Source organism: Strix uralensis, unplaced genomic scaffold, assembly GCF_047716275.1.
Source record: "Strix uralensis isolate ZFMK-TIS-50842 unplaced genomic scaffold, bStrUra1 scaffold_45, whole genome shotgun sequence".
Lineage (NCBI taxonomy): Eukaryota > Metazoa > Chordata > Aves > Strigiformes > Strigidae > Strix > Strix uralensis.
In genome coordinates, this window is record NW_027436714.1 from 1,300,103 (window position 1) to 1,328,095 (window position 27,993).

Genomic DNA, 27,993 nt, shown 5'->3' on the forward strand with positions numbered 1-27,993 from the left:
GTGGGGGGCGAGGTCGTCGTCTATCCTGGGGGTGGGGCGGGGGCTGAAGTCGTCGCCTGTCTTGGGGGGGGCGAGGTCGTCGTCTGTCTTGGGGGGGGGGGGGGGGATGTCGTCGCCTGTCTAGGGGGAGGGGTGCGAGGTCGTCCTCTATCCTTGGGGGGGCGGGGGCTGAAATCGTCGCCTGTCTTGGGCGGGGGTGGGGGGGCGAAGTCGTCGCCTGTCTTGGGGGGGGGGGGGGGGGCGAGGTCGTCGCCTGTCTTGGGGGGGTGGGGCGATGTAGTCGTCTGTCTTGGGGGTGGGGCGATGTCGCCTGTCTTGGGGGGGGGGGGGGTTGCCGAGGTCATCGCTTGTCTTGGGGGGGGTGGGGGGGGGGCGAGGTCGTCGTGTATCCTGGCGTGGGGGGGGGGGCTGAAATCGTCGCCTGTCTTGGGGGGGGTGGGGGGGCGATGTCGTCGCCTGTCGTGGGGGGGGGCGATGTCGTCATCTGTCTTGGGGGGGGGTGCGAGGTCGTCGCCTGTCTGGGCTGGGAGCGCCGAGGTCGTCGTCTGTTGTGGGGGGGCGGATCGAAGTCGTCGCCTGTCTTGTGGGGGGGGGCGCGAAGTCGTCGCCTGTCTTGGGGGCGGGGGGCGAGGTCGTCGTGTATCCTGGGGGGGGGGCGGGGCCTGAAGTCGTCGCCTGTCTTGGGGGGGGCGATGTCGTCGTCTGTCTTGGGGGGGGGGGGCGAGGTCGTCTTCTGTCTTGGGGGGGGACGAGGTCGTCGTCTGTCTTGGGGGGGGGCAAGGTCATCGTCTGTCTTGGGGGGGGGGTCGAGGTCGTCATCTGTCATGGGGGTGGGGGTCGAGGTCGTCGCCTGTCTTGGGGGGGGGGGGGGCGAGGTCGTCATGTATCCTGGCGTGGGGGGGGGGGGCTGAAATCGTCGCCTGTCTTGGGGGGGGGTGGGGGGGCAAAGTCGTCGCCTGTCTTGGGGGGGGGGGGTGCGAGGTCGTCGTCTGTCTTGGGGGGGGGCGAGGTCATCGTCAGTCTTGGCGGGGGGCGAGTTCGTCGCTTGTCGTTGGGGGGGCCGCGAGGTCATCGTCTGTCTTGGGGTGGGGGGCGAGGTCATCGTCTGTCTTGTGCGGGGGGGGGGGATGTCGTTGCCTGTCGTGGGGGGGGTGGGGGGCGAGGTCGTCGCCTGTCTTGGGTGTGGGGGGGGTCCGAGGTCGTCGCCTGTCTTGGGGGGGGGCGAGGTCGTCGTCTGTCTTGGGGGGGGTCGAGGTCTTCGTCTGTCTTGGGAGGGGGGGGGCGATGTCGCCTGTCTTGGTGGGGGGGGGGTGGGGGGCGAGCTCGACGCCTGTCTTGGGGGGGGTGGGGGCGAGGTCGTCGTCTGTCTTGGGCGGGGGCGCCGATGTCGTTTGTCTTTTGGGGGGGCGGGGGCGATGTCGTCACCTGTCTTGGGGGGGGGAAGGCGATGTCGTCGCTTGTCTTTGGGGGGGGGGCAAAGTCGCCTCTCTTCCAGGGGGGTCAAGGTCACCTGTCTTCGGGGGGGGGTGGGCGAGGTCGTCGCATTTCTTGGCGGGGGGGGGGGCGCTGTCCTCTGTCTTGGGGGGGGGGGGTTGATGTCGCCTCTCTTGGGGGGGGGGGTCGAGGTCGTCGCTTGTCTTGGGGGGGGGCGAGTTCGTCGCTTGTCGTTGGGGGGGGCGCGAGGTCGTCGTCTGTCTTGGGGCGGGGGCGAGGTCATCGTCTGTCTTGTGCGGGGGGGGGATGTCGTCGCCTGTCTTGGGGGGCGGGGGCGAGGTCGTCGTCTATCATTGGGGGGGGGCTGAAATCGTCGCCTATCCTGCGGGGGGGGGGGCTGAAATCGTCGCCTGTCTTGGGGTGGGGGGGTGCGAAGTCGTTGCCTGTCTTGGGGCGGGGGGGGCGATGTCGTCGTCTGTCTTGGGGAGGGGGCGTTGAGGTCGTCACCTGTCTTGAGGGGGGGGGCGAGGTCATCGTCTGTCTTAGGGGGGGGGTCGAGGTCGTCGGCTGTCTTGGGGGGGCGGGGGGCGAGGTCGTCGTGTATCCTGGCGTGGGGGGGGGCTGAATCGTTGCGTGTCTTGGGGGGGGTGGGGGGGCGCAGTCGTCGCCTGTCTTGGGGGGGGGGGCGAGCTCCTCGCCTGTCTTGGGGGGGGGGGGGGCGCCGATGTCGTCGTCTGTCTGGGGTGGGGGGGGGGCGATGTTGTAGTCTGTCTTGGGGTGGGGGCGCCGATGTCGTCACCTGTCTTGGGGGGGGGGGGCGCGAGGTCGTCGCCTGTCTTGGGTGGGGGCGTCGAGGTTGTCGTCTGTTGTGGGGGGGCGGATCGATGTCATCGCCTGTCTTGGGGTGGGGGGGATGTCGTCGCCTGTCTTGGGGGGCGGGGGCGAGGTCATCGTCTATCCTGGGTGGGGGGCTGAAGTCGTCGCCTGTCTTGGGGGGGGTGGGGGGGCGAAGTCCTCGCCTGTCTTAGGGGGGGGGGCGACGTTGCTTGTCTTGGGTGGGGGGGGGCGAGGTTGTTGTCTATCCTGGGGGGGGGTGGGGGGTTGAAATCGTCGCCTGTCTTGGGGTGGGGGGGGCGAAGTCGTCGCCTGTCTTGGGGGGGGGGTGGGGGTCGAGGTCGTCGCCTGTCTTGGGGGGCGGGGGCGAGGTCATCGTCTGTCTTGGGGGGGGCGAGCTCGTCGCCTGTCTTGGGGGGGGGGCGCCGATGTCGTCGTCTGTCTTGGGGGGGGGCGAGGTCGTCGCCTGTCTTGGGGGGGGGCGAGGTCGTCGTCTGTCTTGGGGGGGGGGGGGGGGGATGTCGTCGCCTGTCTAGGGGGAGGGGGGCGAGGTCATCGCCTTTCGGGGGTGGGCGGGGGGAGCGTGACGTCGTCGCCTGTCTTGTGGGGGGGCGTCGAGGTCGTCGTCTGTCGGGGGGGGGGGGGGCTGAAATCGTCGCCTGTCTTGGGGGGGGCGGGGCGATGTCGTCGCCTGTGTTGGGGGGGGGGGGCAATGTCGTCGTCTGTCTTCTGGGGGGGGCAAGTTCGTCGCTTGTCTTTGGGGGGGGGCGAGGTCGTCGCCTGTCTTGGGGGGAGGGGTGGGGTGCGAGATCGTCGCTTGTCTTGGGGAGGGGGGGCGATGTCGTCGTCTGTCTGGGGTGGGGGGGGGCGATGTCGTCGCCTGTCTTGGGGGGGGGGGGCAAGGTCGCCTGTCGTGGGGGGGGGTGGGGGGTGAGGTTGTCGCCTTTCTTGGGGGAGGAGGGGGGGCGAGATCGTCGTCTGTCTTGGGGGGGGGGCGAGGTCATCGTCTATCATTGGGGGGGGGGCTGAAATCGTCGCCTGTCTTGGGGTGGGGGGGGCGAAGTCGTTGCCTGTCTTGGGGGGGGGGGGGGGGGGCGATTTCGTTGCCTGTCTTGGGGGGGGGCAAGGTGGTCGCCTGTCTTCCGGGGGGGGGAGGTGCGACGTCGCCTGTCTTGGGGGGTGGGAGGTGCCGAGGTCGTCGTCTGTCTTGGGGGGGGGGGCGAGGTCTTCGTCTGTCTTGGGGGGGGTGGGGGCGAGGTCGTCGTCTGTCTTGGGGGGGGGCGCCGATGTCGTTTGTCTTTTGGGGGGGCGGGGGCGATGTCGTCACCTGTCTTGGGGGGGGGAAGGCGATGTCGTCGCTTGTCTTTGGGGGGGGGGCAAAGTCGCCTCTCTTCCAGGGGGGTCAAGGTCGCCTGTCTTCGGGGGGGGGTGGGCGAGGTCGTCGCATTTCTTGGCGGGGGGGGGGCGCTGTTCTCTGTCTTGGGGGGGGGTCGAGGTCGTCGCTTGTCTTGGGGGGGGACGAGTTCGTCGCTTGTCTTGGGGTGGGGGGGGCGAAGTCGTCGCCTGTCTTGGGGGGGGGGGGCGATTTCGTTGCCCGTCTTGTGGGGGGGGGGGCAAGGTGGTCGCCTGTCTTCGGGGGGGGGGAGGGGCGACGTCGCCTGTCTTGGGGGGTGGGAGGTGCCGAGGTCGTCGCCTGTCTTGGGTGGGGGGGTCGAGGTCGTCGTCTGTCCTTGGGGGGAGGGGGGCTGAAATCGTCGCCTATCCTGCGGGGGGGGGGCTGAAATCGTCGCCTGTCTTGGGGTGGGGGGGGGCGAAGTCGTTGCCTGTCTTGGGGCGGGGGGGGCGATGTCGTCGTCTGTCTTGTGGGGGAGGGCGCCGATGTCTTTTATCTTTGGGGTGGGCGGGGGCGATGTCATTGCATGTCTTGAGGGGGGGGGCGAGGTCGTCGTCTGTCTTGGGGGGGGGCGCCGATGTCGTTTGTCTTTTGGGGGGGCGGGGGCGATGTCGTCACCTGTCTTGGGGGGGGGCGCGATGTCGTCGCTTGTCTTTGGGGGGGGGCCAAAGTCGCCTCTATTCCGGGGGGGTCAAGGTCTCCTGTCTTCGGGGGGGGGGGGGCGCGAGGTCGTCGCATTTCTTGGGAAGGAGGGGGCGCTGTCCTCTGTCTTGGGGGGGGGGTTGATGTCGCCTCTCTTGGGGGGGGGGGGCGATGTCGTCGCTTGTCTTGGGGGGGGGCGATGTCGTCGTCTGTCTTGGGGGGGGCGAGTTCGTCGCTTGCCGTTGGGGGGGGCGCGAGGTCGTCGCATTTCTTGGGAAGGAGGGGGCGCTGTCCTCTGTCTTGGGGGGGGGGTTGATGTCACCTCTCTTGGGGGGGGGGCGCGAGGTCGTCGTCTGTCTTGAGGGGGGGGGCGAGGTCATCGTCTGTCTTGTGCGGGGGGGGGGGATGTCATCGCCTGTCTTGGGGGGCGGGGGCGAGGTCGTCGTCTATCATTGGGGGGCTGCTGAAATCGTCGCCTGTCTTGGGGTGGGGGGGCGAAGTCGTTGCCTGTCTTGGGGGGGGGGGGCGATTTCGTCGCCTGTCTTGGGGGGGGGGCAAGGTGGTCGCCTGTCTTCCGGGGGGGGGAGGTGCGACGTCGCCTGTCTTGAGGGGTGGGAGGTGCCGAGGTCGTCTTCTGTCTTGGAGGGGGGGCGCGAGGTCGTCGCCTGTCTTGGGGGGGGGGGCGATGTCGTCGTCTGTCTTGTGGGGGAGGGGGGGATGTCGTCGCCTGTCTTGGGGGGCGGGGGCGAGGTCGTCGTCTATCCTTCGGGGGAGGGGGGCTGAAATCGACGCCTATCCTGCGGGGGGGGGCTGAAATCGTCACCTGTCTTGGGGTGGGGGGTGCGAAGTCGTTGCCTGTCTTGGGGGGGGGGGGGTGGTGATGTCGTCGTCTGTCTTGTGGGGGAGGGCGCCGATGTCTTTTATCTTTGGGGGGGGCGGGGGCGATGTCGTTGCATGTCTTGAGGTGGGGGGGCGATGTCGTTGTCTGTCTTGGGGGGGGGGGGTCGAGGTCGTCGGCTGTCTTGGGGGGGCGGGGGGCGAGGTCGTCGTGTATCCTGGCGTGGGGGGGGGGCTGAATCGTTGCGTGTCTTGGGGGGGGTGGGGGGGCGAAGTCGTCGCCTGTCTTGGGGGGGGGGGGGGCGCGAGGTCGTCGTCTGTCTTGGGGGGGGGGGGCGATCTCCTCGCCTGTCTTGGGGGGGGGGCGATATCGTCACCTGTCTTGGGGGGGGTGGGGGGGGCGAGGTCGTCGCCTGTCTTGGGGGGGGGCGCCGATGTCGTCGTCTGTCTGGGGTGGGGGGGCGGCGCTGTCACCTGTCTTGGGGGGCGGGCGATGTTGTAATCTGTCTTTGGGGAGGGGCAAGGTCGTTGCCTGTCTTGGGGTGGGGGCGAGGTCATCGTCTTTCGGGGGTGGGCGGGGGGAGCGCGACGTCGTCGCCTGTCTGGGGGGGGGGCGTCGAGGTCGTCGTCTGTCGTGGGGGGGCGGATCGAAGTCATCGCCTGTCTTGGGGTGGGGGGGATGTCGTCGCCTGTCTTGGGGGGCGGGGGCGAGGTCATCGTCTATCCTGGGGGGGGGGGGGGGGGGCTGAAATTTTCGCCTATCCTGCGGGGGGGGGCCTGAAATCGTCGCCTGTCTTGGGGTGGGGGGGGGGGCGATGTCGTCATCTGTCTTGTGGGGGGGGGCAAGTTCGTCGCTTCTCTTTGGGGGGGGGCTGTTATATGTTGAGAAAACGAGACCAAAAGTTTCCAACCCAATCAGAATTCATTATAATTTCAGCAAGCAAAGTTAGCGAGCAAAAATCAGCGCTGGGCAGCCGGGGAGTCTTCGCTCCATCAACGGCGGCCCTCTTCCCTTTTTACAGTCCCTTTTTATATACAGTCTTCTTCCCGGTTGACGTAGTTTCTTTCGGTATACTCTGCGCATGTTCATTTTGCTACTAGGGGGTCGCAGGGATGGAGGTTCTCAATCTTCCTTATACGATCCTCTCAATATCTGGGTGGAGACTTGACCTGTGGGGGCTGATTAAGCAAGCCTAACGGCATCTGGGTGGAGACCAGACCTGTGGGGGCTGATTAAGCAGGCCTAACGGTATCTGGGTCTCACCCACCAAGAGGCCCCCAGCATATCCTGCCAAGCAAACAAGCACTTTATCCTGCTGACATTTTAGTGAACAAACCCACCCAATCTATCACAGGGCGAGGTCGTCGCCTGTCTTGGGGGGAGGGGTGGGGTGCGAGATCGTCGCTTGTCTTGGGGAGGGGGGGCGATGTCGTCGTCTGTCTGGGGTGGGGGGGGGCGATGTCGTCGCCTGTCTTGGGGGGGGGGCGGGCAAGGTCGCCTGTCGTGGGGGGGTGGGGGGCGAGGTCGTCGCTTGTCTTGGGTGGGGGGTGTAATAAAACATATATGGTATTTGTTATTCAAATCTCAAGGGGAAAAAGAAGTTGTAGTCAGGATGTTGTGGCCGAACAGTTTTGTAATTCTCTTATGTAAATAAGAAATAAGATATATGTATATAGTTTCTATTGTTAAAATCAGTTGTTAGAAGGGAGCTAAAATGGCCCCCATCTCCAAGCCACTACAAAAACACTTGTGCTGAGTCATCCCCCCTTCTGTGACGGAAACCTGAGAAAAGCCCGGGAAAACAGGAGAAAAGCCCGGGAAACTTGTTTACAACTTTGCAGACCCCTCAGGGTACGCCCATCATGAATATGGATGAAGCCTACACTATGAAGGGACTCAGTGCTGTCCTGTAAGGTGTGTGTCTTGGTAGAGCAGAGACTCCCGGCACACCCAGCGCTGTTTTGCTCACTCGCCGCTTGCTAATAAAATTTTATTCATCACTAAAAATTGAGAAGTGGTTATTTCCCACTAAATTACAATTAATCAATAACACCTGTTCTTATCTGATTCATAATCATTAATATCCATGGGAATTTCGTGTCAGCATTTAAACTCTGGGAATACAGACCAACGCAAGTGAAAAACCTCCATGCAGCTGAGTACTGATAGGAGAACCAGTTTCTCCTCCTCTTCAGATGTGGTAGTGCTGAATAAGGAAGAGAGAGTCTTTTGTAATTGTCAGCCATTCTGTTACTGTCTTTCAAAGTGCTTGTTTTGAAGCTGTTACTTCCCTCCTGATGGCATTATGAAGGTCCATATAAAAATGCTGAGTTGGAAAAAAAGTGAAGACATTCAGCCGAGCAAAACCAGTAGTTTACATACATGAGGGTAATTGTCTGTGGGGGAGCAGTCAGGAACAAAGGCTTTCCTCTACCAAGTTCTCTCTACCAAATGCTCTGTCACTTGTTACAATCATTTTTATGACGATGAACAGTAATTCTCAATCTCTGGGTTGTTAACTTGCCTGTTTTTCAATTACATTTTGTATATTTAAGTTTGATAGTTAAAGATAAGCAGCAGTACACTGAGCCAAATACTTAGGTACAAGGTAGACTGGATGGGAGCAAAGGACAGTGTATTTGAAATGAGATTTTTAGCTTTTTTACATACCTAATAGTTTGAATCAATTACCTGGCTTTTCCTTTTTTACAAACTCTCTGCAGAATAGAACTTATGGCATGGAAAAAAGATGATTCACCTCTTAACACCTACTTTATCTTCACTGGCTTGTAATCCTAAGCAATAATCAAGGACTAGATTCTAAATGTTTACTAATTTGTGGAGTTTATTTGAAATGTCTGAACTAAGGCACTGAAGGTTTTTGTTTCCTACCAAAGATGGGCAACCAACAGCTCTGCCAGGGATCAGTTAAAGTTGTGGAGAGTAAATGCACCTGCAAATTAAGTTGTGATTGTCTAGTTGGACACAGAGAAACAGAGGTATCGGCAGGAAAAGCTTTAGAAGGAAAAGGTTCTTGCTGTTTTGTGACTGCTGCATGCTTTTTTTCAGTTGGGATGAAAGACGGCAACCACAATCTCTAACCACATCTCAGCACTGCCAGAGAATAACTGTAGAAACCACTTGGGCCACGACAAAGTCTGGCCGCAGGGATGGGCAGGCTGGTAAGACCAGGATACACCTGTGTACTCTTCTGACTGTTATTCCCTAGTCTTGGCTATTGTTGTTATGTTCTAGTCCAGACAGCTTTTTCCAGGTAGCGTTCATACCGCCTTTCCTGGACATTCAGCTTGGCACTTGGGCCAGGAGATCTATCTATGCCCTATTTGTCATCAGTGAAGTGAAAGAACATGCCTCCTGAGGGCTGTTCAGACTGCCAAAGCTAAACTCCCGCTTAGACAGGAGTGCCTTTCTCCATCTTTCTCATCCTTGATGAAAGTGAAGGGGAGATGAGCTTCAACTCTGTGCAGGGGAACCGGGCTTTTTATTAAATCAACAGGTTTTGTTTAAGTGTCACAGAAGGCATAATTGAAAGGAGCCTGCACTGGGAGGTGGGTGGGGAGAAAAGGAAAGGAACTGATGGTCTCAATATAATCTTTCTTGGCCTCAATCTGGCAAAGATTTAGGCATATGACTAAATTTATGCCCTTCACTTCCTCTATCATCTGCAATCAGTTTCCCCTCTCAGATGCGTTAGTGTTGGGGGAAAGCAGAATTCTCGTGCTAGCTAGCTGTTGTCATAGTAAGGCTTAGCTTTCCTGTGATGGCACTGATAATACTAGAGCACTTTGGGTCCCTTTCTAAGTACTTTGTCATTGCATTTTCCAGATAAGAATTCTACACAGTTTTAGAGCTGGTTTTGTCCCATTTGATTTACACATTTATCATATGTCATTATATAGTTATGTTTGACTGTTAGTCTTCTAGTCCTGCAATTTAAAGGGAGAAAGAGCATTAAAACATATTTCAAACAGGTGTCTACCTAAGGCTAGTTGTTTTTAGTACGTTTTTTTCCCAGTTCTGAAAAGAAATTAGGAAGAAATACTGAACTCCTAGATGTGGTTCTTTCCTTTTGATACATGTGATATGTGAATATACCTAAGCCAACAGTATCTGATTTTTTGCAAGAAATGCTATTAATATTTTCATGTTACTTTATTAAGCTGTACTGTATTTGCTTTATTTTCAAAGGGGAAAAAATGAATAAGAACTAGTATGACTTTCCTGTAATATAGAAACAGGGTAAACATAGAATAGAAATGTAAACAGAAATGGCAGAGTGCCAGCAACCCCTTGAACATAAATCTGCCAGCAGCTGTGCCAGAAGTCTGTTTCATTACACTCTTGGCATTGGTTAATAGAGTTTGTGTAAATTGAGAAGATGTGTACATGCTACTTCTCTCCAAAATACGACCAAAGCTTTGTATCTGCATGGCTTTGAATTAGAATAACACCACTGGTGCTCTGTAAGATTTTTTTTTTGGTTCTTGGGTAATGGATTTACCTGTGGACTGCACCTGTTTGGTGCTTATTTTAGCTTAGTCTCAGACCAGGGACATAGGAGGTCCACAGAATGAGGGAGGACGAGCCTAAAAATTTCAGGCCAGGTTGCCTGTGATAACATGCCTGAAAGGGTGTTTTGGTTTGGTTTGGGTTTTGGGTTTTTTTTTTCAGTTCCATTGGTTTTGAAACTGTAAGGGCTGGAGCACAGCATATTTGATCCTGTGGCAGAGTATCTTAACCCCAGGGTAGTCATTAGTTTGCTGAAGCTGACTTGTAGAGTTAGAGAATTGCAGCCTGGCTCTCTGTGTTTATAAACAAATAAATAGAGGTGACAAAAAGCTGGGAGTCTGAAGTGCAGGCAGGGATGGAATAATCCAGGAAGTGTTTGCTGTGCAAATGTGTAATATGCAGTGAGTCAGTGTAGCAGACTTGTTCACTGTTCTGAGTCCATTTGTGTCCTGGATTTCTTCAGCGTACTACGTGTTTGTAGTCCTCTTCCCACCAGATTGCTAGTGAAATATATAGGAAAATATTTTAAAATAAGCAAGTAGTTTCCACCTACTCCTGTTCAGAAAAGAAAACAGAAATCCTGAGTAAACGTTAATATTGAAAGAACTGTAAGCATCCTCAATTTTGTTTGCCAATATTGCATCTCTACCTGGATTGTTGTCTTGCAGGTTAGACTGAAAACTGAAGTGGCTCACAGGGTTTATTTATAAAGTTAGGATAAAAGGAAGAGGAAAACTTCACTTTGGTTGCACCAAAGGGTTAGAAATTCAACCTGTAATACATGCCATGACTTCATTGACGGGTGTTGTAGTTCTACCTAGTTCTTGATTTGCAACAACTTATATATATATAAAATATACAGAAATTAATATAAAGGGATGTAGAGTAGACATTAATATACTGAATGTGTATCTGTGGTATAAAGGCAAGAGAGTGCAGTACCTCTTAAAAACAATACCTGCTTTCAGCCAGTTGTGCTGTGATGCATCACCTCATAAATAGTATGGATAAAAAACCAGCAGACAGCAGGTCTGGAGCCAATGGCTCAACTGTGAGAGTAGCAGGATAGTTTATTTCTGCTTTTTGTCCTGTTTTGAAGAGGTGACATTATCACTTCCATCATATTTCTTCTGGATTGTGTTTTCTAAGACATTCCAGATTTTCAAACACTAAGTATAATGTGAGACCTTCACATCACCAATTTAGCTCCAGTGCAGAATATGAGAAGAGCACAGGCTGCCTGCATCAGGAGTGAGTTCATGATGTACTGTGGTTCTACCTGTGGCTCACAGCTGATGCAGAATAGGGTGAACAATTCATCTGCTCCCAGTTTCAACTTTATTAATGCAAAAGGCTCAGGTCTTTTTGCCCTGAATGCCAAATGGATTGCACTGTAGTTTGCTTGTGCCCAGAACAAGCAATGCTATATACACCTGAGAACATGAGATTACTTCATTTTAAACCCTTACAGATGATCCCGTAATACATCAAACACTCTAGTTTTATTCCCGTTGTCTTAGTTTACATTGCAGAAGAGCTGAAGAATTCTGAAATCAGAACTGAAGAGGGTATGTAAAACCTTTCATTCCAAAATTCAACAAGTGTAAACAAAAATTATATGTAAAAGGTGATACTTTGCAGTGCAGAAATCAGTTCATGTGATATTCACCAGTACAAGAGTCTGAAACTGTTTTGATAAAGCAGCACCTTGGTCTGAAACTTGATATTTCCACAACAATACAAAATGTTAGGAAAGTGTTTTCTTCCATTCGTGCTGGAGAGCTTACAAGATCAGGGAAACTTGCTCACTTAGAGGACTCACTCACAAGGACTCATCTGTCCTTGTACATAAAACCTGTCAACTGATTTGGACCGTCTTTAATGTTGCTCTGTTTCTTATTTTCTCCAGCATTATTTGATGTGACATTTGTTGTTGTTATGTGCCATTGGTCTACACTGCCCCTGAACTTTTCAGTGACCTGAGCATAATTGTGCAATATTTACAGCAAAATATTAGGGAAATATTTAATTAGAAATAAAAGATTGGAAAGAACCTCAGTAAGGTGTCTAGGCCATGCCTTTTCCTTGCTTTAAGTCAGGATCAGCTCGACCTAGACTGTTCCTCACAGATATTTAATTTTTCCTAAAAATTTGCGGCAATGGACAGTTGAGTCTTCCGGTGCAGTCTAATGCTTGTCTAACTTCATTCTAGGAAATGCCTGAAGTCTAAAGTGAATTTCCCTTACTGCAGTTACTGCTTAGGAATTCCTTCTAGTTTCTCAGCAACTGTGATATATCTCCTTTGCTGTTAGCTGTTCCAGATTTGAATATCTCTTCAAATCTTTCATTTCCTAGACTAAAACTTGATGTTTTCATTTAATCCTTTGTTAGTTATTCCAGAAGTTTACTGCCTGAAATTGAGCACAGCACTTGAAACAGGTACTGTATTCCATTGCAGAGCCAGCGGGCTGCTATCCTACCACGAGGGAATGTAAGCGTGCAGTTAAAGGTGACTTCCTTTTGTTGCACTAAGGTAAAAAGTTGCCACCCTTCAGCTGAGATACAGTAACTGCCTATCTGTCTGCTCTGCAGTTGCAGAGAAAAACAGATTTGCAGGAATGATCCCCTGTTCTGCATCGGGTGGGTTGGTTGTGGAGTCAGTTTCTGTGTCAGACATAGAGAAAGGGGCAACCGTTACCAGCTGGGGACAGAGCAGCAAGGATTCCTCATGCCCTGAGAGGTCTGAATTAACAAGGAAAGTTCGCAAAGCATAACCAGCCAGCTGCCTAGAACTGCTAACAAGTGGTATGAAGGTCCCTGCCAGTCAAGGCAGCGGCCGCCTTGTTTTTGGTTTAAACATAATTCAGTAAGTTAGGGAGTTCTCAAAGAATTTCACAGGTTTGGAAGCACTACAGCTCCTTCTAGCAGTAAACATACATAGCATGCTTGCCTTCCTGCCCTCTTCAGGGCAATCGCGTTTGGGCTAGCAATTACAACAGTTGCTTATGCATTAGGATATGAGGAAAAGGAAAATTTGGAGTGTTTTAATCATCAGAACACTAGTTACTGGTTTTTAGGGAGAAAATTCTACTTGTTCTTTGTTCTCAAACGTGCTTTCTTCGTTTCCCCAGCTTCATGCGCCTGTTTTTCTGTGGCTTGCTCCCAGTTACCTAAATATAATGTTGTGTCCCTAGCCCAGAAGGGGAGAGAATGTCACATTACCTCTTAGGAAGCAGTTGCTTAATACAATGTCCCTTTCTGGAGGCAATTAGAATAGCTCTTCATTCTTTGTAGGTGTTTTTCAGGGGAGGGCCTGTGTCCTGTACTAATTTTAGGTGTAAGGAGGAGAGACGATGTGACCTGGTTTTAGTTTAAGAACAATCATCCATGTAGGGACTGGCAGTTTGTGTGAAGAAATGACCTTCATGTGCAGGGCCAGAATTCAATTACCGCTTCTTTTCAAGTACACGCATGGCACCACAGCACAGCTCACCCGGTTTTATGTCCACTTGATATTTAATATATTTCATTCAGAAAATGGTGTTTTTACACTTGGCTGTCTCAAGGGTCAGAGAGTAAATCAGTGTCACAGGATTACCAGTGCTGCACAGGGAAAGCCAAGATACTAAAAAAGCACGAGGTCAGACGCATTCAAGGTCACACTAGCCCCACTAAGCTGTTGAGGAAACAACGTGACTACGCAGACAAAAACTTGAACGTTGATGCTGATGCCCAAGTAACTTTTTGTGCGGGGTACAAGGCACACCTCGAGTCACAGGAGCGTGCGGGTGGGTGCCCTGAAGCGAAAATGACCCCGCAGCCGGTTACTGGGGCCAGGGGTGCCGGCTGCCGGGGGGACCGTGCGAGTGGGGGCCGCCCCAGCGCCCCCCGCCCCGGCGCGCTCCCGGAGCCCCGCAGGTGCCGGCGGCGGCCGGGAACGCGCATGTTAGCCAGGCGTTGGGGAGGGGGGGGGTCGCCGCCGTGTCCCCGGCGGAGGACGGCGACCGCCCCTCTGCAGCGCGCTGCGGGCAGGACGCCTGCGCCGTGCGCTGCCGGCGGCGGAGGGCGGGCGCCGCATCCCCAGCGCTCGGAGCTGCGGGCACGGGCGCCGGCATGAGCGGAGGCTCCACCGCGCCCAGCCGGAGCTGAGCCGGGAGACAAAGGGGAGAGGTCTGCCGCCATGGGGGAGCCGTTCCGTGCCCAGCCCGCCGCCCCGGCGGGGCCGCCATCGCCCGCCGCCTCCTGCTCGCTGCTCGGCGGGCTGCTGCAGAACGGCTTCCACCCCCCGAGCCAGCCGCTGAGCCACGGCGGCTGCGGGGAGGCGCCGCACCCGCTGCTGCTCCGCCCGGAGCTGCCGCCGCTCAGCCACGGCTCCGCGGCCAAGAAATGCCGGCTGCGCCGGAGGGTGGACTCCTGCCCTGCAGATCGCCGCCCGGCCGGGGCTGGCGGCCACCCGGCTCCCGCGCCGCGGGCGTTCCCCCCCGCCGGTGGCGGCCCGGGCGGGCGGAGCGAGGGCCCCCGGTGCCGGCCAATGCGGCGGCGGCGCCCGGGCACAGCCCCGCTGCCGCGTGGGCCGGGCCCGCCCTGCGCCAATGGGGCGGCGGCGGGCGGGGAGCGGCGGCCCGGCACAAACGCGGGCGGGCGGCGGGCGGCATCTTCGTGCCGTGCTGTGCCGTGTCCCGCGTCGGGCGGCGCCCAGGGTCCTGCCGGCCTCCGCCGCCTCCTGGACGCGCCCATGAAGCTCATAGAGCCCAAGCAGCGCTGTGAGTAGCGCCTGGGCGGGCGGGGGTCGGCCTGGGTGCCGCTGTGCGGCGGGAGGGCGCAGCGGTCTTGGTACATGCGCCTTCTCCTTCCCCAGAGGCTGGCAGAATTAAGAAAAAAGTAGACCTGGGAGCTGAGTGCAAATCATTCGGACTGAGGCGGGGGGGGGGGGGGGGGAGTATATTGCAAACACGATAAATTTGTAATACACTCCTTACGGTCATTGCTTGTGGCTTTGGTTGGTTTGGGAGATGTTCATGAACTGGCTGCTCATGTTTTGTTGCAAGGCTGTGAGTCTCAGACATCCATATTTGTAATGTACTTAATTGTATAAAGTTTGTTGATTAATGGTATGTTTTACTTACTTGATTACAGCTGACTTCTTACATTTAGGTATGGAGCTATTCAATAATTTCATGGTGAAACTCTACAAGTAAAGCAATCCCATGGAATTGGAGTACTCTGTTTCTTTACAGTCTCACTTTGCTAGCCCTTCAAATAAAGCAAACGAATGTTTTCTTCTTTGTTAAAAGTTCAGCATGTTCCAAAAGGGTAATCAAGGATAGTCAGGATCGCAGCTACCTGCTGCCAAAACTTAAAGATGTTTCTTACTCAGTAGGAAGTAGTGTGCATTCAGCTAGTCTGGATTACTACTTTTTTCTTTCTTTTGAAATGAATACTTAAAAAACTTTTCTGTATAAGTCAGAAGAATAGTCAGAAGGAGCCTTGAAGAGCTGCAGCTTTCACAAGGCTACTTATTAGCCAGTGCCTTCTCTGGCGTTTTTAAATGTTTTTGCTGAGCTACACATGCTATTTTACCTTAGAATGTTCTCAGTATTGATTAATCATACATAGTATTTGTAGATATTTAATTTAGTCTTCTACCAAATTTAGCGTATTGGTGACAAAATCATTCTCTGACACAAACTGGTTTTGTAGTCTTTGTCTAGCTTCACACTTTCATTCAGGAACAAAAACTGCAGAACTTGGACTAACTTATGTTTTGATTTGGTGTAACTAAGAAGGGTCAGCACTTGCATATCAAACTCTTCATAATGTTAAAAACTATTTTGAAACAAAGAACGAGGCTTTTATGTATTCATGTAATCACTTGAATAAGAAAGAATGGGGAATTTGGTATTTCCCTCATGTTACCGAAAAACTCGGAATAAAACTTATCAACACCAATTTGATGCAGATAAGCAGACACTTCTTTATTAACGGCCGGGTGCACGGGTTGTGATAGATTGGGTGGGTTTGTTCACTAAAATGTCAGCAGGATAAAGTGCTTGTTTGCTTGGCAGGATATGCTGGGGGCCTCTTGGTGGGTGAGACCCAGATGCCGTTAGGCCTGCTTAATCAGCCCCCGCAGGTCTGGTCTCCACCCAGATGCCGTTAGGCCTGCTTAATCAGCCCCCACAGGTCTGGTCTCCACCCAGATGCCGTTAGGCCTGCTTAATCAGCCCCCACAGGTCTGGTCTCCACCCAGACGCCGTTAGGCTTGCTTAATCAGCCCCCACAGGTCAAGTCTCCACCCAGATATTGAGAGGATCGAATAAGGAAGATTGAGAACCTCCATCCCTGCGACCCCCTAGTAGCAAAACGAACATGCGCAGAGCATATCGAAAGAAACTACGTCAACCGGGAAGAAGACTGTATATAAAAAGGGACTGTAAAAAGGGAAGAGGGCCGCCGTTGATGGAGCGGAGACTCCCCGGCTGCCCAGCGCTGATTTTTGCTCACTAACTTTGCTTGCTGAAATTATAATAAATTCTGATTGGGTTGGAAACTTTTGGTCTCGGTTTCTCAACATATAACAATTTGGTGCCGTGACTCGGATGGAAATATAGTGGCTGGACTTGGGCAGCAGGGAAGGCGCCCCACCATCCTTTGGTGGTCCTAGCTGTTCCCAAAGTCTCCACACTTTCCACTGACGAACCCAAAATCTAAAGTAGTGAGCAAAAGGAACCGGTCGACCCTGTAATCTTTGTGCACAAAAAGTCCGGACGAAGACACAGGACGTGTAAGTATATTTGGAAATCCGTTCGGTTGGGGTTGGTGATCCTGAAGCGTTGCATGTGAGTGGTTCCAGTGGAACCAAGCGAGTGCGGACCCTCAGTAGTGCGGTTCCCATAGCCCGCGAGGGCGTGGGCCACGAACCAGGGGAACGTGTGTGAGTGAGAAAGAGTGCGCTTCGGAAGATGGGACAGGGGAAAAGCAAGCCCCCTGGTCCCATGGGTGGAGGGCCCCCTGTGCGGTTGCCCCCTATCCCGCCTGATAGTCCCTTAGGATTAATGTTGAAAAATTGGAGGGATTTTTCAAAAAGCAAAGGAAAGAATAAAGCAAAAATGATCCATTTCTGTATGGAAATTTGGGGAGGTCAGAATATTAAGGAAGAACATGTCTGCTGGCCAATCTTTGGGTCTTTTGAAAATTGGGTATGTGAGGCCCTAAACACATATGTCAATTCTAAGGAACCGGTTAATCCGGAGGAGAGTGATTATGCTAACATGTGGATGGGATCAGGAGCCAAAAGCTATCTGTTTGCCCTAAAAGAAAAGGGGGGTGGGAAAAACGGTAAGAAAAAACGAGACAAAGAAGAGGTTCCCTTATTACCCCCACCTTATATACCACCCCCACCACCTATTGCCAATCCACCACCCTCAGCCCCTGAGGAAACTGAGAGCGACTCTGAAACTTCCTCAGACACCCCCAGAAGTTCCAGAAGGGCAACTAGAAGTCAGGCAAAACAACAAAAATTATATCCACTCCGGGAGACACCAATGGGGGGACCACAACCAGGGATAGGATTTGTATCTATACCCCTTAACTCAGGGGATGTTAGGGAATTCAAAAAAGAAATGGGAAACTTGATAGAAGATCCTTTGGGGGTTGCTGAAAGGATTGATCAATTCCTAGGTCCTAACACCTATACCTGGGATGAAATGCAGTCTATTTTGAGTATACTATTTACTGCAGAAGAAAGAAATATGATCAGAAGGGCCGGAATGAGAATATGGGATGCCCAGCATGTACAAGGTCCTTTTGCAGATGAAAAATGGCCCATACAGCAACCAAATTGGGACCACCAAAACCCAAACCACAGAACTCATATGCAGGACCTAAGGACTATTATTATTCAAGGCATCCGAGAATCTGTGCCCAGGGGGCAAAATATAAACAAAGCCTTTAATGAGAGGCAGAAAAAAGAGGAAAGCCCCACCGATTGGTTAGAGAGGCTGAGAAAAAGCCTCCAGATGTATTCAGGATTGGATCCGGACACCCAAGTGGGACAGGCATTGCTGAAAACTCAATTTGTAGCCAAATCTTGGGATGACATAAGAAAAAAATTAGAAAAGATGGACAACTGGCAGGACCGGGGGTTAGATGAGTTATTGCGAGAGGCTCAGAAAGTGTACGTCCGGAGGGATGACGAAAATCATAAGAAGCAAGTCAGGATGATGGTGGCAGCTGTCCGGGAGGGACAAAAAGGCCCAAGGAATCAGACACCTCCTCGTACACTAGGAAAATATGGGGATTTCCTAAAAGAAAACCCCAGATTCAGGACAGAAAAAACTGAAGGAATGATAAGACGAAGAGAACAGGGCACCTGTTTCTATTGTGGTGCCCGAGGACACATAAAAAGGGAATGCAGGAAGCGGCTGCGGGACGAAAGAATGTTCAAGGAAGATTAGGGGTGTCAGGGGCTCTATTTGCTGGGGACCCAAAAACATAAGGAGCCCTTGATAAAAGTTAAGGTAGGTCCCCAGCAACAGGAATTCGAGTTCCTGGTAGATTCAGGGGCTGAAAGATCCACTATCCAGATAATGCCCCAGGGCTGTAAAGTATCGTCAGAAACGGCCCAAGTTATAGGAGCCAAGGGAGAACCCTTTGAAGTACCCATTATCAAAAATATAGTATTTGAAACACATTCCAAATTTGGGATGGGATCATTATTATTAGTCCCTGAGGCTGATTACAATTTATTGGGTAGAGATCTAATAATAGAATTAGGAATTAATTTGGAAGTAAAAAATAAAGAACTAAAGATTAGGTTATGCCCCCTTCGAGTGGAAGATGAAAAGGAAGTTAACCCAGAGGTATGGTATACCCCAGAAACGATTGGTAAGCTACAGATACCTCCATTTTCAGTAACCATTATTAATCCGGAGGTACCTATACGAATCAAACAATATCCAATTCCACCAGAAGGAAAGTGGGGGTTAAAGCCTGAGATTGAAAGGTTACTTGAAAAAGGCCTTTTAGAACCATGTATGTCCCCCTTTAACACTCCCATCCTACCCGTAAAGAAATCAGATGGGTCTTATAGATTAGTGCATGATTTAAGGGAAATTAACAAAAGAACCGTGACTCGATTCCCCATAGTGGCTAATCCTTATACCTTGCTTAGTAGGATAGGGCCAGAAAATCACTGGTATAGTGTAATTGATTTAAAAGATGCCTTCTGGGCTTGCCCCCTGAGTGAGGAAAGCCGAAATTATTTTGCCTTTGAATGGGAAGATCCTGAAACCCACCGTCGACAGCAATTAAGGTGGACGGTCTTACCTCAAGGATTTACCGAGTCACCGAATTTATTCGGGCAAGCATTGGAGAAAATTCTCCAAGAATATGTGGTAAATGAAAATACCATCTTGATCCAGTATGTGGATGATCTTTTAATTGCAGGAAAGGAGGAAGCAATAGTAAGGCAAGAAAGCATTAAATTATTAAACTTCCTGGCTCTAAAGGGACTGAAGGTATCACGATCCAAGCTACAATTTGTGGAAGAAGAAGTTAAATATCTGGGGCATTATTTATCAAAAGGAGAAAAGAGAATAGATCCCGAACGAATAAAAGGGATATTGTCAATACCCCCTCCTACAAATAAAAAGCAGATAAGACAATTATTGGGTCTGGTCGGGTATTGCAGACAATGGATTGAAAATTATAGCAGCAAAGTAAAATTTTTGTATAATAAATTGAGCCAGGATAACCTGCTAAAATGGACTATGGAAGATGAACAACATTTGGAACAACTGCGAAAAGATCTTATAACTGCCCCAGTACTAAGCTTACCTGACCTAAAAAGACCCTTTTCCCTCTTTGTTAATACTGATGAGGGAACTGCCTATGGAGTCCTTACCCAGGACTGGGCAGGGAAAAAGAAACCAGTAGGATATCTGTCTAAGTTACTAGACCCGGTTAGCAAGGGTTGGCCCACCTGCCTACAAGCAGTAGTAGCAGCTGCACTCCTGGTAGAAGAAGCAAATAAAATAACTTTTAATGGAGAATTAAGGGTTTTATCGCCTCATAACATTCGGGGCATCTTGCAACAAAAGGCAGAAAAATGGGTCACAGATTCCAGGCTTTTAAAATATGAAGGAATATTGATTGATTCCCCAAAACTATCCCTGGAAGTCACAACCCTCCAGAATCCAGCCCAGTTCCTGTACGGAGAACCCTGGGACTCACAGTTGATACATGATTGTTTCATAACCATAGAAAGTCAAACTAAAATTAGACCAGATTTGGAAGAGGAAGAACTAGGAGAAGGAGAAAAATTATTTGTGGATGGCTCGTCACGAGTAGTGAATGGGAAAAGAAAATCAGGATATGCAATTATTAAAGGACCAAATCTCAAAGTATTGGAATCGGGACCATTAAATCATTCCTGGTCAGCCCAGGCGTGTGAATTATATGCAGTGCGAAGAGCTTTGGAATATCTAAGAAATAAAGTAGGAACTATATTTACCGACTCTAAGTATGCATATGGAGTAGTGCATACCTTTGGGAAAATATGGGAAGAAAGAGGATTAATAAATTCACAGGGAAAGGACATAATCTATCAGGAATTAATAGTGCAGATATTAAAAGCTCTACGGGGTCCAAAAGGAATTGCAGTGGTACATCTAAAGGGACATCAAAAAGGAATGGATATCCGAAATAGGGGAAACAATGTAGCTGACCGAGAAGCAAAAAGAGCAGCCCTAAAAGACTGGACCCCAGTTGATACTCTTAGCCACGATACCTCAGAGGTAAAGAAATACAGATTGTATAGCTTCACCCTGCAGGAGAAAGCTAAATTAAAGGAGATGAGCGTAAAAGAAAACCAGGGGGGACATTGGAATCTCCCCGATGGGAGAACTATTCTACCAAAAACACTTGCATTAGAAACTTTGCAAAGGTTTCACGATCAGACTCATTGGGGAGTACAAGCATTAGTAGACCAATTTGCTACTAAATATATGAGCATTGGAATATATAATTTGGCAAAACGAGTAGTAGAAGACTGCCTAATTTGCAAAAGGGTCAATAAAACCCAAGTTAGAGAAAGACCACTGGGTGGCAGACAGCTTGCCCACAGACCATTTGCTAACATTCAGATAGATTTTACTGAGCTACCAAAAGTGGGAAGATATAAATATTTGCTAGTGATAGTAGACCATCTAACTCATTTTGTAGAGGCTTTCCCCACTGTTAGAGCAACTGCTCACACAGTAGTAAAAATACTGTTGGAAAACATAATACCAAGATATGGAATGAGTGAAGTTATTGACTCAGATCGAGGTCCCCACTTTGTGTCTAAAATAATACAGGAGGTTTTGGTAGCAATGGGAACAAAATGGGAACATCATACACCATGGCATCCCCAAAGTTCGGGGAAAGTAGAGAGGATGAATGCAGAAATTAAGAAACAGCTCACCAAACTAATGATGGAAACCCGGTTATCCTGGGTGAAGTGTTTACCACTCGCACTACTTAATTTGAGAACTAGACCAAGGGCTGATCTTGGGATTTCACCTTTTGAGATGCTATACGGAATGCCTTATGATTTAGAGGAACCCCAAGACCATCCTAGAGTAAGAGACCAGAAATTAAACTCCTATATTATAAACTTAATGAAATATCGAAATGAATTATGGAAAAAGGGAATGGTGGTGCAAAGACCTCCTCTGGACTTGGCTATTCATAAAATCCAGCCAGGAGACTGGGTATTAATTAAATCATGGAAGGAATCATCATTAACCCCTCAATGGGACGGACCTTACCTTGTATTGCTTACCACAGAGACTGCTGTCCGAACTGCTGAACGAGGTTGGACCCATGCCCGCTTAATAAAAGGACCTATCACTAACTCTTCGTGGAAAATCACCAGCCCGGTTGGAGACTTGAAATTAAAATTCCAGAGGACTTAATGGACTTGGACCCTTACAGGATTGAGTATTTACCTAACCCTTATTACTTAGATGATGGACTTATAAGTAATGATGATGTTAGAATAAGGTGTGGAAATAAGTACTGTAATTGTCATCCCTTTGTATGTTATACCTGTAAGGTATGCAAGGAAAGGTGGTGGACTCATTGTGTTAAAGGATACCCTCCCCGAGGGGTTTGCATTTCCTGTTATAAATCGCAAAGGGAAATCACTAATTGGACATTAACCTGCAAAATATCTAAAGGAGAATTAACCTCAGGCTCAAAAGAATGGTGGGATATATTTACAAAAGGAATTGAACCAAATTTTTATTGTTATCACCCGAATGAACCAAAGCCTTTTGTAGCGGAAATCACTGAGAGCCTCTGTCGTAAGCTCATCAGTAAAGTCCGTTGTGACGTTCCTGAAATTAAACATACAAATTGGAGATCCTATTTTACGAGACAGGATCTTAGACAGCGAGTGTTTCCTCCTGAAGAGCATCCTTGCTGCCGAGAAGATGGTACACCTCGTGGCTCGAAGCACCCGAGTCGACGAGCGAGGCAGAGGGAAAGACGACTGTGGAGGAAGGAGCCGTCCAACTGGAGCGTTGCTGAGATGCTGGCAGAATTACCACGGGATTGGTAAAGAAAAATGGGTGAATAACATACTTTTAACCCTGTCTGCATTTCACAGGAATCAACACAGAGGGAATCTGGTATACAGGGGAACATCATCTCAAACCTTGCATATCATAATTGTAATATTGTTATGGTTAAAATTAAGTTATTGTACTGCAGAACTGGAAACACATCAACCTTTTAAATGGTCCCTAACCAGATTAGATGGTAAAATCTTACGTACATCAACTGTACCAGGGGCTCCAAGCTTCATTGTGGGATTGTGTGATCTAACGGGAATAGACCACTGTGGTAAAATTTTGAATTTAACAGGATTTTACACGTGTCCTAGTTCCAACCGAGGGAAACCATATTGTAATTACCCTGGCCATTATTTTTGTGCCTATTGGGGCTGTGAAACTATCGCTTCTGATTGGGCTCCAGGAGGAGGACCAGATCAGTATCTTAAAGTAGGATTTGGTCCAGCTGGGTGTACACCACCTTGGAAAGGTCCCTCAGGAGAGATGCTCTCTAAAGGAACATGTTCATATATATATATTAATATAAAAAAACCAGAAGACCCAGGGTGGATCCTGGGAAGAACCTGGGGAATTAGACATTGGGAACCTGGAGCAGATCGGGGAAATCTTATAACAATTAAGAAAGAAATTGCACCTAATGAAACCCCAGAACCCATTGGACCAAATCTGGCAATTTCTACTATTAATGTTAAAAACAATACCACTAATTACCAGAGAAAGTATACCCAACCCACTAATTTGACCTCTGAAATCAATATATATGGATATAGTACTCTATGGAAAATTATGCAAGCTAGTTATGGGATACTAAACAAAACCAAACCTGAGTTAACGAAAGACTGTTGGTTATGTTATAATATTAGACCACCTTTTTATGAGGCTGTAGGAATGACTGCTAAAGCTAAAAGAGTAAATGGAACTAACCCTGCACGGTGCATATGGAAAAAAGGAAAGGACCAGACACAGGGACTCACTTTGTCCCAAGTAACAGGTAAAGGGAGATGCATTGGAAAGGTCCCCACCCATAAAATGCATCTCTGTGGAGCAAAGATATCAAAAAACGAGAGACCTGCACAGTGGCTGATTCCCGCCGCTAATACGAAATGGATATGTTCAAACATTGGGATCACCCCGTGTATATCTCTTGTTGCATTTAACGAAAGCAGTGAATACTGCATTCAGGTATCAATAATACCACGTATTACTTACCATCCTAGCGAATATATTTATGATCAGCATATAACCCCTGAACATCATTTAGTAAAACGAGAACCAATCACTGTCCTTACCATCGCTACTCTTCTCACCATCAGTGGTATAGGCGCAGGAACAGGAATCGCCTCCTTAGTAAACAATCAAAAAGAAATGAAGGCACTCCGAGTAACAGTAGACGAAGATCTCGGTAAAATCGAGCTAGCGATTGATGGATTGGTAAAGTCATTAAGATCCTTATCTGAGGTAGTAATGCAAAATAGAAGGGGATTAGATCTCTTATTACTACAACAAGGAGGATTATGTGTAGCACTCAAGGAAGAATGTTGTACTTATGCAGACCATACAGGGGTAACAATTGATACAATGACTGAGTTACGAAAGAGGTTAGAACAACGAAAACAGGAAAGAGAGGCTCAACAGAGCTGGTATGAATCCTGGTTCAATTATTCCCCTCGGCTAACAACTTTGCTTTCGACTATAGCTGGCCCTCTGCTGTTGCTTATTTTGGGATTAACTTTTGGACCATGCATTTTTAACAAACTAATTACAATTGTAAAAAGTCGCTTGGAAGCTGCACACTTAATGCTTGTTAGAGCTAAATACGAACCACTCCGAGGAGATATGGAAATGGAAGAAAGCTTGAATTTGAGTCAACAAGAATTAAAAAGGTTTAGTGAACAAAATTAAGAAATAGAAAAGGGGGGATTGTGATAGATTGGGTGGGTTTGTTCACTAAAATGTCAGCAGGATAAAGTGCTTGTTTGCTTGGCAGGATATGCTGGGGGCCTCTTGGTGGGTGAGACCCAGATGCCGTTAGGCCTGCTTAATCAGCCCCCGCAGGTCTGGTCTCCACCCAGATGCCGTTAGGCCTGCTTAATCAGCCCCCACAGGTCTGGTCTCCACCCAGATGCCGTTAGGCCTGCTTAATCAGCCCCCACAGGTCTGGTCTCCACCCAGACGCCGTTAGGCTTGCTTAATCAGCCCCCACAGGTCAAGTCTCCACCCAGATATTGAGAGGATCGAATAAGGAAGATTGAGAACCTCCATCCCTGCGACCCCCTAGTAGCAAAACGAACATGCGCAGAGCATATCGAAAGAAACTACGTCAACCGGGAAGAAGACTGTATATAAAAAGGGACTGTAAAAAGGGAAGAGGGCCGCCGTTGATGGAGCGGAGACTCCCCGGCTGCCCAGCGCTGATTTTTGCTCACTAACTTTGCTTGCTGAAATTATAATAAATTCTGATTGGGTTGGAAACTTTTGGTCTCGGTTTCTCAACATATAACAGGGTGAATCCTTTCACCAACGACGCACACCATGCACCAAAATCATACATCTTATGTGGAACGTACTCATACATATTCATTAAGTATTCATGCATAAACATAACAATTCCTGGAAATCATTATCATACTCTCCTCCTATTTCCGATTCTGCACAGTAGAGTCCAGAAGCACCTGGATGGGTCTGGGGTGTAATGTGAGTTGGTGGGTAATGAGTCGGTGGTCGCGATCTCCCCCTGTCGGAGTTACCTATTGCCTGAGGACACTTTCTTGGCTTAAACTTACATGTTGCTTCAGCCGATTTCCCTATTTTCCCATTAATTTGGATTCTGACATCTCTCTGCATTCTTTCAGGTTATTAAATACCTTATAAGTAAAATTATCTTGAATCTTAAGCCTGTTAGCTATAGTTCTAAATGTTCCTACTAGGTGATTCTGACCAATTCTTTCAGCCTTGGTACAGGGCTGTACAGGGGAGTTCGTAGTAGCCTCGGTTCCTGTATAGAGTGCAAATGCAGCATAGGATTTTTACTAAATATCTCTTATAATTCTATAGACCTATTAAAATTAAACAAATTAATACTAATCTATATTAAATCAATAACATATCAAATCAGTAACATTGGTATACTGCTGTTGGATTGGGGTGTATTTATTTATTTAAAGTCTCATGAACAGCAGCTTGTAGTTGGCACCACCTGTCAGCTTTTCAGTGACCAGTATAAAAGGAGCTGATGGTTTGTTTCTTTGGGTGGAGGTAAGCCTGGGGTGTTTGTCATCTCTGCTGGAATCTGCTCTTAATACCTGTTTAACAGAGCATCTTGTCTCAGGGACTTCTTTTCTAATGCATATTAGGTGATGATTGCTGGGAGTTCTGTGTTGTTACTTCATATCAAACTAGTTGTCAACAAAATCCCTTTGAATATTGGAGCATTTTTAAGAAAGAAAAGAATGTGGTAGAATTTTCTTCAAGCAATTGCAGTAGAAGCCCTAAAAGCATAGATCTAGAACAAAAAAAAAAAAAAATTTTGAAAAACATGGCAAAAAATGAAAGGCGAAGCATTGAAGAAGTGGTCATAGGACTCGGAACTGACCTTGTTTTGGTTCTGTTGTTCTGACTTACCAAAAATATTCTGAAAATAAGAATTCAAAACAGTAAGTGGAAACATGCATATACTGATTATCCTTAAAGATTCTGTAAAATGTAGGGAAATTTTATTACAGCTGTGCTCATAGAACAGGAAGAGGAAGATGTATCCTCAGGATATTTTCCTGCAATTTTGGAGCGTTTTTGCCAGAATTCCAACAGTGATGTGATAAAAGCTTCCAGACCTCTCTGTTTGGAAGAGCTCTGCCTTGGGTAATTTTCCTGCCATCCTCAGCATGGGCCAAGGGGAGCTGGGGGGGGCTGAAGCTTTGGCAAGAGCATGGGTTTTTTTTTTTCCCCCTGCAACTTTCTCTGTCAAATGGCCCTCAAGAAAAATAGCCTTCGCTTGTGCCTTAGACCCAGAGCCAGCACATGGTTCATCAAATGCATCTGTTATCTAAGTGCAGTGAAAGGTGGGGAAGGAGGGAAGAAAACAGGTGAAAAAAAACAGAGTTTGTTTTTTGTGGGTTTTTTGTTTGTTTGTTTGTGGTGATGTGGGTGTGTTTGGGTTTTTTTTAATAACTAATTAAGTTCTCTGATTTGATTTCTTCTATGCCCAGGTAGCACCCATGCCAGCAGGAAAGGGTGAGGGGGCGATGAGGCCCCTGGGTGGGAGAGGAGGCCAGAGCCCACCTGGGGAGGCAGGAGGGGTTGAAGTGTCTCACAACTGTTGGCTGGGGGATTTGGCAGGCCTGACAGCAAACAAAAAGGAAAATCAATATTGTGTTTTGTTTCTACCCTTAAGAAAGGAAATATTTTAAAAGGAAAAAAAAAATCAAGAAAAACGATGAATGTATTTCTTTCAGTACTGAAAACAAGAACCAGATTCATACTGCCAGATTCGGTCTGCAATCACCCTTCCTTTACTTTTTGAATATTATTGAGGTACACACGTTTATGACTGATGAGCTTTCTTAATGGAAAGCACCATGTCTGGCAGCAGTGTGACAGCCGCAGGGATTTCCAGCTGGTGCCCCGGCTGAGTAGGTAAATGGCTTAGGATGCAGGTTGCACCCCCCTGCAGATGTTGTTCTGAGCCCTCTGCAGTTCCAGACTGCACTGCACTCTTCGTGCTGGTCTTAGAGCCCTTCCCTCAGCTGGCCTCATGTGAAGGATTGCAGCAGAGGAGTGGGAGGCTCCATGGGAATTTCCTTTGCTGAGCCATCAGGGCTGGTCTGACCTGTGCTGTTGTGTTTTAGGGCACTGCCAAGCACAGGAGTGTTCTTCTGCCTGGCTGGGGCATTCCTGCCACGTAGCATTCCCATTTCTTAGTCTGAAGGACTCTGTTTCAACAACCCAGTGAAGTTGTGTAAGATGTATTTAACACTTAGTAAACAAGCCCTTGAGCTGGCTCATGTGTTTTTGCAGTTAATTTAGTACTTTACTAAGCGCAGCTACACTGTTGGTTTCTAAATCTGGTGCATTCGGTGTCTTTTTTTGTCCATACAGCACATTTGAGAAGGGTTTTACTAATTGCAGTTCAGTAGTTCAGACCTGTTGTATGTTGAGATCACTCTAATTGCATTCTCAGAGTATGCATAGAGCTTGATGGTGACGCTTATGACTTTATTTCGTTGAAATTGCTACTCCCATCTCATCCATAGAAATGCTTTCTGTCTGAAACACAGCTGCATTATGATTTGCTGTGATAAATGTTAATTGATAAATGAGAGTCATCGTCTCTTGTTTGAACCTTATTACAGATTCCAAATTAAAACTCAGAAAGCATTTTTCTGGATGCATGAATGGTAAAAGGTATGGGGAAGAATAGGTTTTGGAAAATATGTAGAAGATCCCACAACTGGACAGGCATCATGTTTTTAGCACGGACTGATTCTTGCATTAATCATTAAAGCGAACACTAAAGTGACTCCCGTGCTAATGGATTAAAGCAATGCACTTAACAATATGTATTCCCTGCTCATTGATGTGTGAAAAATCTTTGTTTCCAGCTTTTGTGAATATATTTAGGAAGGAGGTGATTGATGCTCCTGCTACATGCAGTTTTATTGCAACTCAGAGCTGCAGCTGCCTCAAGTTCAGCAAACAGAATCTCCAAG

At 49.4% G+C, this 27,993-nt stretch overlaps 1 long non-coding RNA gene across 1 annotated transcript; it reads left to right on the forward strand.

Moving 5' to 3' along the window:
* The first annotated feature begins 15,671 nt into the window (after positions 1 to 15,671).
* LOC141938463 (uncharacterized) lies at positions 15,672 to 24,760 on the forward strand. Its single transcript, XR_012627300.1, has 2 exons — positions 15,672 to 16,455; positions 21,501 to 24,760. It is a non-coding gene; the product is annotated as an uncharacterized LOC141938463 (long non-coding RNA).
* Positions 24,761 to 27,993: the final 3,233 nt, after the last annotated feature.